Source organism: Nyctereutes procyonoides, unplaced genomic scaffold (genome assembly GCF_905146905.1).
Source record: "Nyctereutes procyonoides isolate TBG_1078 unplaced genomic scaffold, NYPRO_anot_genome, whole genome shotgun sequence".
NCBI lineage: Eukaryota > Metazoa > Chordata > Mammalia > Carnivora > Canidae > Nyctereutes > Nyctereutes procyonoides.
In genome coordinates, this window is record NW_026575045.1 from 5,158,514 (window position 1) to 5,171,486 (window position 12,973).

A 12,973-nucleotide genomic window follows, 5' to 3' on the forward strand; every position below is an offset into this window, starting at 1 on the left:
CCTCATCAGTCCGACATTTATGGAAACAGCCTCCTTAAAGAGGCCTTCCCTAACTACCAAGAGTATCCATATCCCTTCACCCCATGCCCGGCAACTTCATCAGCTTTCTGGATTTTCTTCACAGCACTTTCCATTCTGAAGTTCTTTATAGTCTGTTTATTTATAAGATGTATCATCTGTCTCCTACCTCTAGAATATGTTCTCTGGGGCCAGGGCCTTGGTTTATTTTGTTCACCACCCTATCCCCTGTGCTCAGTAAAAACACCTGGTAGAGAGTAGGCACTTGATTAATACTTGCAAATAAATTAATAAAGGAATCAATGAATATGACCCTGGGCAGTTTGCTTAAGCTTCTCTAGTTTCCTCAAGAAAAAATAGCACCTACCTCACAGTGATGTTTTAGAAACTAAGTGAGAGACCGGTTGTGAGGGGTACTTGGGTGGCTCAGTCAGTTGGGCATCTGCCTTGTGCTCCGGTCATGATCTCAGGGTCCTGGGATCAAGCCCCACATTGGGCTCCCTGCTCAGCAGGGAGCCTGCTTCTCCCTCTCCCTCTGTACCTTGCCCCCACTCATGTTTTCTTTCTCTGTCTCTCAAATAAATAAATAATACCTTTTTTAAAATAAAGAAACTGGCTGTGAAATCTAGTTAGCATGTAGCACATGGCAACTGTTCAGTAATTGTTCCCACCTTATCCTGATTTCTCTTCCAGCTCATAAGTTTGCATGGAATGGAAGCATTCTCCCCTCCCCAAGGCCCAAAGTTTCTCTTGTAGTAAATATTAAACCTCAGTCCACAGGATTAGGTATGAAAAGATATAAGGTATTTTTATACTCAATTTAATTTTTATGAGCCAGCATTTTGTGGGATAGCCCAGATTGATCTTAGTCATTGAGGTTTTCCTTTATTTTTTCTGTATTTATTTTTGATTTGCTTTATTAAGCTTATCTTTTTCCCACTAATCTGTAACTCCCACATATTCACAGGTCAGTCCCTGAGCTCTCTTTTTGGTTCCATTGGCCCATCAGTCTGTTCTTGTATCAATACCATGAATGGGTGTTTTTGAATTTTATTTTGGTGGCTTCATAGTATACATTAATATTGGACAGGAAAAGTCTGTTTTCTTTATCCTTCTTTATAAAATATGGTTTCACCATTTCTGAACCTTTGTTTTGTCATATGTCTTAGAATGAGTTAGTTAAATCCCACTTAAGGTCTTAAGCTCTCCTTTTTTCCAGGGCTGTGTCTAAATCCCAAGGAGCTTACAGGGTGCTGAAATTGGTAGGGGACAATTGATCTCTGGCATTATCATTATTCACTAAGACATCCTTCTTTGCAGCTGCTGCAAAGCAGTGGAGAGATTTTGGGGGGCACTTGGGGAGGGGAATATATAAGGCTGGCTAATCAATTTATATGACGGGTTAAGAAGAGGAAGAATACAGGATGATTCCTAGGTATATAGCATAAGCACATGGGGAATGATGTTGTCATTTGCTGTGATGGAAGAAAAAAGAAGAAAATAACAAGGTGTTTCATTCCGAACCAATTAAATGAGAAATGTGTATGTGACAGCCCGGTAGAGCTATTTAGTAGGTGGCCCCAGCTATACAACTGGAGTCTGGAGCACACAGAAGAGATGCAGGCTCCAGAAGGAGCACTAAAAGGAAGTGTGTACCTGAGAGAACAAACGACTAAGGCAACAGTCACAGTGCTATAGTTGGATGGATTTTAAAAATAAATATTAGTGTGATTTTTCAAATCATCCAAAGAAAGAGACCCTATTCATGTGTCACTCTAATTTGTCTGATGCTACTAGCTGGCAGTGCTCTGACCAGAGTCTGATTCAGGCCTGTCTTTCTTTCCCCTGATGAGAAGGAGTGGCCACCTCTGAGCCCAGGAGCATCCCCCACCTCCACTCCTGTGCTCCATGCTTCTCAACCACACCTGAATCTTCATGTCAACAGTGTGTACATTGCCGACTTGTGCTCTGACACCAAAATCCAATAAAAGTATGAATCAGTATAATTTCTAGATGCCAGATTACTAAAATCTATTTTGCTAGGCCCACTGCCAAGTGATAAGCCAGCAAGCCTCTTCATGCGGATTCTCTGAAGGTCAAGGCAAAAAAATAATGAAGGAATCTCTAACCTCTGGGGCCAGGATCCCCTCAAAAGTTAAATTTGGAGAAGCCCATCTGAGAGCCTGTAGAGGAAGGCAGAGAACACTTCCCACCCTCTAATTCTGTAGCTCAGAGAATTGGGCTGCTTGTGCCGAAGCTAAGGAATGCGGGCATATTCGGGGTTGCGTAAGATTCTCTGGATTATGAGAAAGCAAGTGTTCAAAGTCTTATGCCCTTTCCCAGGTCATGTGCCCTCCAATGTTGCTCTAAAAGAAGGGTTTTAATGGACATACTGGGGACAGGAGAGTAAGCAGGTTTTGTGCCCTGGAAAGTATTCTTATAAATGGAATCCTGGCGCCGAGAGTACATGAGCAGACATTTGTCTTCTATTTTTCTCTCTATAGATCAACCCAGGATGGGAATTATAATAGATGGAAGACAAAATACATCAGTTTACAGTCAATTCAGATGCAATCTGTTAGTATAAATAATGGCTAAAACGTGGTGGGAGAACCATCTGTCACTTTAAGGCCAACATACAGTTACTTTTAAGAAAAGAAGCTCTGGAAGAATAAATATATCCCAAGGATCTTAAGTTTGGAATGCATTTGAAGAAAAGGAGCTGAATTTTTCTCTCCCAGAGATAAATCATGTTGTCATGATTCCAGGCTTTTGTTTTGTTTAGTTTTTCTCTTCCTCAGGATTGTTCAGTTTAGGGCTTGGACCTTGGTGATTCTCCTGGCTCCACTTGGATTTGTGAGCAAGCATCCTCTTTAGGGGGGCAGCCCATGGCCAGGTACGTAGTTTACTATTATATGCCTATGCCTGAGTGTGTCTGCTGTATGTAATGCACACACACACATACGCACACGCACATCTTTTTGGTTCTAAATCCAAGCCCTCTTTGTAAGTTAAGCGAGCCTAGAGAGTTGGAAACACAACAGCAGCAAAAGGCTGGAGCTCGCAGCAACTGCGTAAAGCTGCATATGACATAAAACTGGATTATAATGTCATTCACTAACTGACAGATCATTTAGTGTCTTGGAAGAGGCTGTTTTCACACCGCTGAAGCTCTCACAGGGGAATTCGTGTGGGCTCCTTATTGTCAGAGCTATTTTTCACCCAATTTGTTTCCAAATGATGTCTAACCTGAGGTCTTCCCACTGAGAGAGGTTTAAGCCATGATTAATGAGGAGTGTTTGGCCAGGCCCACCTGGGAGATGGCCCATCTGCAAACTCAGGTAAGACGGGGAGGCCTACAAGGCATCAGCTTGTGAGCAGCGGGCAGCTTCCCGAGGCTCTAGCTTTCTCACCGCGGTGACAAGGTGTTGGGTATTAGCCGCATGATGTTTCAGGAGGCGCTGGAGAGAAGTGTCACTCTCGCTATTTTGTTCCTGAGATGTTCATGGGGGAAGTGCTCTGGATCTTGGTATGAAAAGAAAAAAATCCCCATCCCTCAAGTTCATTGATTCTCCTGGAAGCTTTCACACATATGTATGGCAATATAACCAAATAGACATGTACACAGAGGTGGGGCTTCGTCTCCAAGGATGAGAGCATTGAGCCAACAGGAGTTAGCTGTTGATACGGTGGCCTCTTTGGATGTGGTACATCGGGTCTTTTTTTAATGTCCTGTACCTAAAATGATCTGCTTTCCGTTATATTCAAATGTACCTGGTGTTTTTCTTTAAATGAATCATTTTCTCTGTGAAATAAATGCCAGAACAGACTTGTTTTTCACCAAGTCACTGGATAGTATCAATCCTCTACTCATTTGAATAATTTAGAATCTTGGGAAAGGGAGATGATTTTGCTAAAGAAAGAGAATAATGAAAATTTACTGAATATAAAGCCATGTTTGTTCTAAGACAAAATTACACAAGTGCAGACTGCCAAGGCATTCCAGACTCTTTGTAACTAGCTAGCTGAAAAACTGCGTGAGTGGGTGGCACATAGTCATTCGCCATAACCGAGCTCATCCTTTCTCTCATTTAACACACATTCCAGGCGCGCTCTCTAGGCTGTCATTAAATATGACATCCCACAATTCCGTCTGTCAGGACTAAAATCTAACGGATCCAACTGTCTCCAAATAAAACAGATTGTTTGCTAGGAACATTTATGACCCATAAAGAGTGAGAGTTTATCCTGGCAAAACATTCCTTCTTGTAAACAACCAACATTCCCTGAATCTCACCAGCTGACTGTATCCATGTATTTCTCACTTGGCATTTGGCTTCATCCTCAGCTTCTTTGATGGCATCTTGTCCCCAACTGTTGTGCAAAAGACACTTTCTGTTGAATTGGTTCTACGTTCAGACACCAAAACAATCCCACACTTTCTTTAACTACTTCTGTTGCCAGCAACATGTTTACCATGATTTAGATGTCTATTATACGCATGAATGACTTGTCTACTTAATTTCATCAAAAAAATGAACCCTCATAAGTGGCACAGATGCTGGTATGATGGTAATCAAATTAGTTTTTGGACAGGTTTATGGCCACTTGCTGTCAGTGAAGCTCTCTTTGGCTATCTTCACTCCTAATACAGTTTTGATGGTGATTAATGGCTCCATTAATACACAGTTTGTGTTATGATAGACCTAACATTATGGTCTCATTTGCTGACCACAGATGACAATACATTTGGTTAGATTCAAGTCCACAACATATTAGCTATACAGCTAGTGCCAGAGTCTTCCTTTCTTGGGCCTAGGGTATATGTATTGAGGACTAACCAGTGCAGATAGCACTCTATTTGTGTCGAAACTTTTTTAAGTGAATGTTCCTTTCAAAGGTCTTTCTCTTTCCTTGTCTTTATCACAGGGATGTCGTCCCCCTAAATTATTCTCACTAAACCCATGTTCCATCCTGCCTCTTTCACTCCTTGTTTTACTTGCTTTCACTTTTAAATTGCTCAGTCTTTCTGTATACAAACTTTGAAATAAATTCGTTTTTGTGACCGCTTGGATAATTTTCAAAAAAAACCTCTCATGATATCTCCTGAGAATCATTGTCTGTAAATTTTTTTCCCTCAGATGGCACACATCATCCCATTCATGTTTTTCCATCCTATTTCTTATATTTTTCTAAGAGTAAATTTTAAATGGAAGTCTCTTGTGAGCAGCATGAGTTTATTTGCATTTGTTCAACTGGGCTACTAATAGGATGAGGACAAAATGGGAGCCTTGTAGGCTAAACTACAGTAAACACATTAGGATTGTTTACACAGCTTTTTTATGTTTAAACAAACATGGTTTTTTATAATGAAATTGAGTTTCCTCCTGCCCATATTTGATTTTTATGTTCATCTGTGCACTTGCCTAAACTCCACCCACTTGCTGCTATGCAAATACAGATTATGCAAATTTTTGTTTTGAATTGGGTGAGCTGAGCAGATGCCGGTTTTAGCATACACAGTCTTCAGAAAAACTGCTTGAATAGACAGAGTATCATTGTAAAACTACCTAAACAGACATAAAGATTAATGTCTTCTTTTCACACAGACAAAAATGTTAAGGGCGTCTCCTTTATTCTTATGAGGAAAATCTGAGGTCGTTTTATAATAAGGCTCAATGTTAGAATTCACTCCCTTACCTACTAGCAAGACTCCAGACTAGGCCCCATCTACTGGGATAGATCTTTGAACCTATTAATTTATTGTGATCCCCCCTTCACTTAAGTAAATATGATCCCAGCTGTCTAGTAAATTGCCTTTATCGCTGGCATTTCTGCGGGCCGCTTGTTTGGTTGGTTGGTTTTTTAGTTGTCACCACATAAATTTACTGATACAAGTTTCATCTGTGTTTATTGATTTACTTACCCATTTATTTTTAAAACCACTTTAGTGAGGTATGATTAACAAACAAAAAACTGTATATATTTAATACAGACAACTTGATGGATTAGGAAATAAGTAAACACCCCCGAAACCATCACCTCAACCTAGGCCATAAACTTATCCACCATCTCCAAAATCTTCCTCCTGCCCTCTTATTTATAATTATTATTTTGGTGTAAAAAGAAAAATTTAATGCAAGCTCTACCCTCCTAGCAAATGTTGAAGTGTACAATACAAGATTGTTGACACCATACTGTGCAGTACATCTTGAGGACTTATCCAACTTGTATAACTACAACTTTGTTCCCTTTGACTAATATCCCCCTATGTTCTGTATGTATTGAATATAAGCTCTGAAAAAGGCTTTGAAATATGAAGTTTCTCATTTATTCTTCTTTGGACTAAAATTGATAATAATGGTGGTTATGTATTCATTTGTATTCATCCGGTTGGAAACAACACAGACTTTTTTTTTTTTTTTTTTTTTTTAGTAAAAGAAAATGGATAAAGGAATAACTTGTCAAAGAGAAGCTTTGCAAATAACTTGGGAGACCTAAAAATACATGGGAGAGAAATAATCCCACATGGAAGTGTGGGATCCATTTAAAAACGGATTCCTACATAGAGTTATCATTTGCTCCAAATTTTGAGGAAGGCATCTGGCTAAGATCATGTTTTTGCATACCACTAAGCTATTTATCCAAGAAGCAGATCCAGTATTGCCAGTCTCATTGCTTCAAAAAGATTAATACCAACAACACCCAGCCAGAGTACAACAGAAAGAAACAAATTCAGGGCATATGTTGCCGACTGCATTATACTTTACATAGCAATTGCGGCTTTTCTTTGCTTTTCCTATTTACTAAAATCAGTAATAAATTTTGGAAAAACCTGAGAACAGGGGCATCTGAGGGGTTCCATCAGTTAAGCATCTGACTCTTGATTTTGGCTCATGTCATGATCTCAGAGTCATAAGATCAAGCCCTGAGTAGGGCACTGTGCTGAGTGTAGAGTCTGCTTGAGATTCTCTCTCTCTCTCTCTTCTTCTCTCTTCCCCTCCACCCTGTGTGCACTCTCTATCTCCAAAAATAAAAATAAAAAAATAATTAAGTTAAATTTAATTTAAAAGAATAGCTTGAAAAAACCCTAGAACAATGGTACTTTTGGAAACTCCCTGATATAGGTCCATTTGGATGGTTCTGTGATGATGGATTTGTACGTCTTGTATTTCCATACCCAGTGATGGACCACAGTAGGTATTCGATGACTGTGTTGGAGGTAGTTCTCTAAAAAGACATTTCAGAAAACACATTTGGTATGTGAGACAGTCTTTAGTGGGTGCTGGGTCCAGGAGTCCACACCACTGGCAGCAATAAATGTTGACGGGTCAAAGATCCCTTAGGTCATCAATGGCACATGGGGTATAGCATCAGTCTTTGCTCACTGTCATTCAGGAGCCACTGACATTTTCACGACTGCTTCAGGGTAATCAGTCAGCCGAATACACTTTCTTGTACCCCTTTGATCTGGAATCAATCTCTAAAAGTTCTTCTCCATGATGACCTGGGTCTTGTTTAAGAATTTAATAATTTCCCAGGTGAATCCCATTTTGGTTCCCTGAGGATCCTGATAAACAAGCTCCAGTCTCATTGTTCATTCTTTCAATAAGTCATTCATTTAACTAATAACTAATATCAGGAACTATGTTATGTTCTGGGAATTTTATTTATTTATTTATGTTTTATTTTTTTAAAAGATTTTGTTTATTTATTTGAGAGAGAGAGAGAGCACAAGAAGAGGGAGGGGCAGAGAGAGAAGGCAAAGCAGACTCCTCACTGAGCAGGGAGCCCAATGTGGGGCTCAATTCCAGGACCCTGGGATCATGACCCGAGCCAAAGGCAGACATTCAACCAACTGAGCCACCCAGACACCCCATGGTCTGGGAATTTTAAAAGGAATAGAAAACAGTCCCTGTCCTACCGGGATTCAATGTTAGGACAAGTAGGAAAACCATCACAGTTGGATCAATGTTATATTAGAGTTGGGGTAGACCAAACTCAGAGAATCAAGGTACTTTTCCTGGGGAATGGTACCTTTGAATGAGAGTGAGTAGTAATTTCCAGGTAAGAAAGCCTAGAAAGGGTGATTCCTCATCACCTCTTTTCACCCAAATACCCTTGAAGATTCCAGTTCATTCAGTAAATAGTTGGAGGTCATGAATAAATGAATAGTTGATCCAGTATTATTATACATTCTTTACATTATATGATATGGTCAAAACCAACTTTTTACGGACTTTGAGGGTATATAAGCTGATGCTTCACAACGTGATACCAATGCAGGAAAATGAGCCAGAGAAGTGCTTGTCTTCCTGACTTACTGTCCTCTTAGGAACCAGGTTAACAACTTAAGGGCAGGGACTGCAGCCTCTAGGTCTCACTTACTTTGCCTTATAGGGACTGCTGATTTGATCTAGAATTTCTGGGATTCCAAGATTATAATAAGCCTATTAAAAGAACTGAGCAGCAGTTTGCTAATTGATGTTTTAGTGGCCTAAAACTGATCATGCATTTTTCCAATTTTTCATTTAAATTGCACAGAAGGGTGAAGTAAATGAAGCCTAGTGAGAATAAATTGAAAAGTAAAGTGATAATTTTCTTTCCATTTAAAAAAGTCTATTTACTTAATGTGCAATAGCTACAAAAAAAGTAGGTTGTGAATCAGAAGGTTATGAAGAAAACTGCTGCTTCCTTTCTGAATAAAGGGAAAATTTCATAACTGATGAGTTACATGTATTCACTCAGCATGTTTCATCACAGGGTACCATCTTGAGGATTGAGATGAAATACAGCATTTTCTTTCCCACCTCACTTTGCATGCACATACCAGGGGCATGATGATATGTATCTTCATTTCTACACTTCGTGCCCATCTAAAAAGAAAATACTTGTCCTGAAGTCTTATTAGTGTTTATTCATTGGTATACCATCAGGGCAACAAAGGGTGTTTTCTATGCTATTATTTGCCATTTGATCAATTGGTGGCTATATCTCAACTTACTTTTATTATGTTGTTTCTGCCTTCATTTGCTCTCCTGAGAGAATGATTTATAGAGTCGTTTGGGATTTAGTCTGTATCACATTGAATTCTTTTTGTTAAAATCTACAGTGTAGTAAGAGAGACCATCAAGAAGCTGTAATGGACTTTAGGTCAATTATTGTTGGGGAAGCTGAGCGAGGGCCAGTACCAAGTGAGAATGAGAAGACCTTGCCATCCTACAACAGAAACAGTCACTGATTCCCAAAGCTCTATTAAGATAACTCCACTATGAAGCATTGAGGAGCTACTACTCTTGGAGAGCAATCTAATATCTCACTTTGGCTAAAAGACAACAGTAAATAATAGACTAGATCATTAGAGGCACAAAACTCTTGTGTCTGGCTGTGCAAATGTGATAAAACGAATCTAATAGTGACTTGAAAAGTGAACCAATTCATCAAGCCTTCCAGGACTTCCTGAAAGAATAATTAGCAACCATCTAAAGATTGATTCTAGCCTATAGGTAGAAAAAGTTACAAAGAAGTCCTCTGGCCCCTAAGAGAAACAAGTAGCATCTAAATATCCCTCAAGTCCACATGAGAGGCTGTTCCCTTTAGTTCTTCATACCTGGGGTGGTTTGCCCATATTTTAGGAAATATGGAACCACCCAATAAGGAAACCTAAGTCAAGGTAACTGGAGTCAGTTGAATGTTAAACTCATTGTACTCCTTACAAATTATATCAATATCCCCTCCTTAACTATGGAATAGTTCTAATATGCTCACAACTGCTCTGTTTTAAAGATATCTGGATCATTATCTTTCCTAGAAGAATAGTGGAGGACTGGACGTGGCCACTCCAAGATGGGCAGATTCCTATACCACGGGTGGCAGTTCAGCTCAGCTGAGAGTTTGCTTCTAAGTCACAAGACAAGGAACAATGTGCAGGCACAGGACTTGCTATCCATGGGCACACAGACATTGCAGAGAAAGAACACTAATATTTTGACAGTTGAGAAGGATTTAGAATAAACAGCAGTAAAAGCTTTTCAACTAAAAGATTCATTTCTGCCACGTGGCACCCCATGTAGGTTGGGAGCAGTGGATCCACTTCAGTGTTAGTGAGTCCAGTGGCTTGATCCCTAGGCCCTGCCCTTCTCTCTATATTCACTCACCTTCTCCAAACAGCCCTCTTCTTCCAACATTCTTCTTACTAGCAGGGCCCTCCACGTTCTCCTATCAAATCCATCCCCCCATTCAAGATCAAATCAAAATCTCATCCATTCTGTAAGGCCTCCTTTGGCCTCTCTCACCTAATCACTCATTTTTCAGAAATCCAGTGGCAGGGTTTTTTTCTGTGCCTTCATTTGGCATTATACATTCTTTGGCCATTTTTATAATTTCTTGTTCTATAAGTTTTATGTTTAATCTCTTCAATGATATAGTGAATTATTTGAAGTCAAGACTAAATCTTTGGTACCTTTCCTCCCCTGAGGAATAATTAGCCTCCATTGAACTTCCATCCGTGGCCAAACTACATGTTGATTGGCATATACCATGGCCACATATGTATAGTTTAACTTCCAAAAGCATTTAATACCATTAGTGTGTTGGTCTCTGGCAGCTTTTAAGGAAATTTGGCTACCCAAAGAGATTGACTCTGATCCTAAACCTCTTCCTCTGTGATGTGCCAATTGTGTCAGAATTGATGTTCTCTTTAATTCATTCTCTGTCACCAAAAAATTACTTCTGGGCTACAGATTAGGTTTAGTTTTATTAAATCTACCTTATGAAGCCAGGCTCTAGGATGCAACAAGGGATCTGGAAGCCATTGTTGAGTTGTTCCAGGAAAGTATTCCAATGTGACACTCTATGAATGTCATTCACATCCCTGAAATAGATGGATTCCTGGACTCTCTAAAAATGCAGTCAAGAAATCATGTTAGAGATTATAGGTAAGTTTTAGACTCATCACAGTTATAAGCTGGTGATCAACCTTAAGGAATCAGTCTGCAATGAGGGAAAATTTTTTTCAGTAAAAGTTTTCCCCTTGGAATACAAAAATAAAACCAGTTATGTTATAGTACCCTACTAAAAAAAATGCCAGTATTGACCAAGAAGTAAGAGACAAAATTCATAATCCAGTCATTTTGTTTGGTCAACTGTCATAGCAACAATGGAGCAGCCAGCAACAACCTGAACCAAAGATATATCAAGCAATGGCTTCCTTCCTTTGTAGAGACCATGTTGTGGACCAAAATGTCATGCATGACTGGAAGGCAGAGGTCTACAATATAGTTAGCTTACCAACTAGTAACGGCTACTGCCATTCTCTTAACCTGAATGTGTCTAAGTAATATCAGGGAACTCAAAGAAGTATTTTCTGGGGCACTTGAATGAGAAGAAGAGGATAAATAGGGAGAGTCCCTAAACAAACACCATCTCTATCACAATTGAGAAAACTTGTGAGATTTTGATGATTACAAAAGATCTGAATTGCCCTGGGCAAAAGGCTCCAGCCAAGCATGAGTGTTAGTTGGAAAGACCATATGCAAAAGAGAAGCCAAAGGTCAAGCACCCCACAATCAAGGGAAAGCATCTTTCTGGAAGAGTCTTTCAGAAAAAGAGTAGGAATGAAGCAACATTATGCCAAGCAGAAATATCAAGGAAAGCAAGTGCTACTGAGTGCATAGCCTGAGTCTCTAGAATGTAGACGCAGCACATTTTTTATGGGAACCCAGTGATCACTTAGGGAGGAGAAGGAAATTATTAAAGGTTCTAAGTCAACATGGACAAAAGTATTGATTTTGCCTTCTGACCTGTTTTTAATTGTCTGCTCATAGCCCTTCTTTTTATTCTGCAGAAAACTCAAGTTCAAAGACTGATTTGGACCCCAGTTCTTTCTGTTGGCTTATTAAAAATAAATATTTCTTTATCTTCTAAATACTGCCAAGAAAATTCACTCATTATTTAGTCTTTGGAAAAAAGATATTTTAAATATGTGACTATTATTTCATTTATCCGCTCTTTTCAAAGCACTTAATTAAATATCCTCTAGTCCCTGCATTTGCAGAGTAAAGCAGTTTAGAAGATCTGAAATGGCCCTTTGACTAATAATAGTTTAGAGTCCATATGTCTAGTTTTTTGTAAGATATTTTGTTAGTCCCAATCCTGAAATTTCCTCCTTTAAAATTAAAATTTAATTTTAAAATTAATTTTAAAAATTAAAATTATGGTATATGCCACATGAAAAGTTATCCACTAACTTACACTATTATACTTCTCTTTACTATTGCTAAGATCTGTGTTCTTACAATTCAAACGTAGGACCCAATTATCACTGCATATAAATAACTCTTTAAAGACTTGAAAAAAAACTTTTTTTTTCAGAACATGAATTATCTGAGTTTTCATGATCTGATCCATTATTCGTTCTATTTTTTTAAAGTATCTTTTGCTTTTAAATTCCTCTTTTTGTTCTTTCTTCAAGTTAAATAATATTTAATATTTAATTCTGTGATTTGTCCATGATAATTTGCCTCAAAAGCATTAGTAATAACATTAACTTGATATATATATATCATATATATATGATATATATATAGGATTACATTTAAAACAGGTAACTCATTTGAAAAGTGCTCTTATTTTAGATTTGCTTTTAATTAAAATATTAAATACTTTGCGGACATTATGTTTCTTGAGCTTTAGATTGAGGACTTACCCGTTTTATTTACATTCCTTAGTCGGCAAAAATGATGTTTATTTTAAACACTATTTGCTTAAAACATCTTTTTTCAGCTTCGTATTTCTTGAAGCTTGCATCAAAAAAAAGTGCCATTTCTTTCGTAAATGACTTCCAAAGCTATCACTGGAACATCTATTGTCCTCAAAGAGCACATGGAATTGCCTGGTGGCCTTTTAAATATGTTTTTGCTTTCCATGGCATACTGTAACCACCATCTGATCATTA